Below are 3,367 nucleotides of genomic sequence, written 5' to 3' on the forward strand. Positions count from 1 at the left end.
TTCAGAGCTCGCCTGCAGAGCTGAAGGTCCAAGCAAATTGTTTTGAAAAGGATTTTCTCCAAATAGTCAAAGATGTGATCCAAGATTTGATGGTGTTGGAGTTTATCAGAGGAGGAAATGATGTGGAACCTGGTTTGCTGGTTTGGAGGAAGTGATGATTTTATAAGTCGTTGCTGTTTCAGATTTCACGCGATGAAGTCATGAATAAAAGTGGTCAGTAAATTCTCAGAATGTGTAACTGTGTTTATTATGAAAAGCGTTTTTCTCATCGTGACATCTGAGAACTTTATTAGACGGTTAGTGAATCTCATCAGTGCAGTCCTGTTGTAGATCTTCTTCTAAGATCAGTCAGAGTCCCTCAAACTCCATCACCTCCTACAAACATCTCAGAGTTACTCAGAAGCTCCACTTAGCAGAGCTTTTCATTAATTACACAGTGACTGTAAGGTGTTTATCAAATCTGATCCTGGACCTGTTCTCCTTTTATCAGACACCATATCAATATCACCCTGATTAGCCAATGAAAGGCAGGCTGGCAAATAATGCTTTGGATGTGATTGGCTGATTCAGCCTTTGACTGACAGTGGCTCCTCCCATCAGTCTGACCAGCTCAGCATCTCATTTCCACCACTAATAAGGCTGAACAGCAGTGAAGAGACGGAGAATAGTCAGTAATGAGCTCTGAAAGACACTGCAGGGAACGCTGAATGAGAAGAGCAGTGAAAGGGTTTAGATGAACAGAAGAAAGGATGAGAGAGGACAGAAAGAATAAGAACGATCTGCACACGTCAGGTGAACAGGTGAGCTGCCCCTCAGATAATCAGAGATTTTATTAATGAAGGTTTATCTTATCCAGCTGTTCTCTCTGGTTCTAGAGTCCGGTACCTGAGCAGGTCAGAGTAAACAGGTTAGAACAGTGGTTCTCTGCTCCAGTCCCTCCAGTCCTGGTCTTGAAGACCCCCAGGACATATTCACTGCTCTCAGCCTCAGCTCCCCTGATTCAGCTCATCGGTTGGTCATTAAGAGCTTCGTCAGCTGGTTCAGGTGGCAGTTTACTCCACTGCTACGACTGCACTGGTTCATACTTTACTGTAATGTAGGTCATTAAAATGCTGGAAATCATTAACTGGATTATCAGGCTGAGCTTAGAAAACCTGTAAAATAACCTAAATGATGTTCATCTGAGTGAACGCAGCTCAGTGCAGTCCCTGGATGTGACGTTTGCTGGATGGAGACTAAAAGCTCAACAGCGACTCTGCTAAGCTCTCTGTTTCTGACTGATGTAGGACTGAATGTGATCAATGCAGTTTCATTAAAGTGTGTTAAGTGGTCTAAGTAGACCTGCTCTGGAGAAGCAGTAGGTCTGTGTTTGAGGCTTCACAGCTCACATCCACAGGGAGCTTTTACATGACCAGATCTGCTGGCTGGTCTAGACGTTCGTTCCTCCCTGCGGTCATTTAAAAGTCACTGAATTTACTTTGTTTTCCCGTCAGGTTATTTACTGTGAGGTGAGGACAGAAAAAGAAGGACAGAGCAGTGAAATGAAGACAAGCTGCCATCTGAATGAACTTCTTTATTCCTGCTCTGAGTTCTTATATGGGTCATTAGTGTCCATCATAAATGATGTCCAGTCCTGGAGGTCTCTGTCCTACACGGTTCAGTCTCCTCTCCGCTCCGAGTCTCCGACTGAACTCCTGAATGACCTGATAATGGATGTGTTGGGCAGAGAGAACATGAACCTGAATTAATGCACATTCACGTTCAGTTCATCCACACGTTCACACGTCTCTGCAGTTTCCCTTTTCTTTTCATTACGTTACTTTATTTTAAACCTGAGATTTTAAGTCTTCCTGAGTTTAAACGACTTCTTCATGAATGTAAACGTGTTATGACGTCCACACTGTCCATATTCCTACATTTCTGCAGGTCTTCTCCTTTATAAGCAGCTCAGATGAAGGACGCTGGATGACTGACAGGTCAGTAAAATGTGTTTGTGAATGTCTGTAGTTTTCTGCCCAAACTGCCTCGATGCTTCTCTCACTGGACGCTGCTTGTGTTTCAGTCTTTACTGCAGATGATCAGGATCTGCTGTGGAGGTCAGTCACAGATTCAGCTCCGTCACTCAGTCAGAGTCACTAAGACTGTAAAGTGAAGCATGTTTACTGGACTCTGGACTCTGTACAGCCCCTCAGGTTTGATGGTATTGACCTATGGGATCTTGTTACCATTCAGATGGGATGTTTTAGACGGTGCATGACAGTCTCAGCATTTTGATGCATGTAAGACGGCTTTAGGTTCTGCATTGATGATTGGGCTGAAAAGATGAAGAGCAGAAATCACAGTTGAAGATGGTTTTTAGATGATTTTCATGTGCTTGCTGAGTTTAACTTGTGCCCAGGGTCCCATGAAGACCATGACTGATCCCTGATTATACAGTATAGTTCAAACAGTTCGCACTGCTTACTGTATTTAAAGACTTTCATATAGAAAACTGTGGAAATGTTTACTGTAAATGTTATTAAACACATGGGAAATATTTACCCTGTTCATTATGGTTTTACATCTTCCTCCATTCTTTAATTTATTGTGTAATGTATTAAGTATTAAAATATCAGTCTAATAATAACATAAGGGGTAAAATAATCCTGCTTTATCAATTTTGTGTTCATGATGAAATGATTGTTACATTTTTAGTCGGAATGTTTGACTTTACTGTACAAATGCTGGACTATTCCAATATCTTATGTTATCAATATATATTATGTTATTGTACATACACATATATAAAGAAAAATAGTATATAATGAAGGAATGAAAACATCTTACCTCAAAGACAGTAACTTTACAGGAAAAGAAAAAAAAACTTTTCTTTGAATGTAAGTCAATGGAACCAGACGTCTTTGAGTCACATTGGGCCATTTCTTTTGGTCTGTTCTTTATTAAATGTACAGACAATGTAAAGGACAACACTGAGCATATTGGATAAGAAGGAAGACGACTGTACTCTGGTTCTAAGCAGCTCACCCAAGACCACTTGGACACGTCATGGTCCAAAACAGTTCCACAATATTCTGTGTGGCTTCTGTTATATCAGCCTTGTGGACGAGTATAAAGACGTTCTAGAGTAAAACGTACGAGCCTCAGTGAGTCTTTCAGTCCATCCAGTTTTCTGTCAGACCTTTAAATTCATCTGATGAGACACAAACACACACAGACCCAACATTTTACCCAGAAATGAGGAAATAATAACACTCTGTCTGAATCAAACACACAGTACATGAGGCTGATGTACAGGAACCATCACACTGTTCACAGGCCACAACAGAAGCATCAGCCTTTCAGAGTAAAGTGAACTTTTTCAAAACTA

The 3,367-nt window shown here is 41.0% G+C and overlaps 1 long non-coding RNA gene across 1 annotated transcript; it reads left to right on the plus strand.

Moving 5' to 3' along the window:
- Positions 1 to 565: 565 nt before the first annotated feature.
- On the plus strand, positions 566 to 2,552 carry LOC119265201. The gene is made up of 3 exons (XR_005131475.1): positions 566 to 800; positions 1,494 to 1,976; positions 2,063 to 2,552. It is a non-coding gene; the product is annotated as an uncharacterized LOC119265201 (long non-coding RNA).
- Positions 2,553 to 3,367: the final 815 nt, after the last annotated feature.

This window comes from Pygocentrus nattereri, chromosome 2, assembly GCF_015220715.1.
Source record: "Pygocentrus nattereri isolate fPygNat1 chromosome 2, fPygNat1.pri, whole genome shotgun sequence".
In the NCBI taxonomy this organism is placed as follows: Eukaryota; Metazoa; Chordata; class Actinopteri; order Characiformes; family Serrasalmidae; genus Pygocentrus; species Pygocentrus nattereri.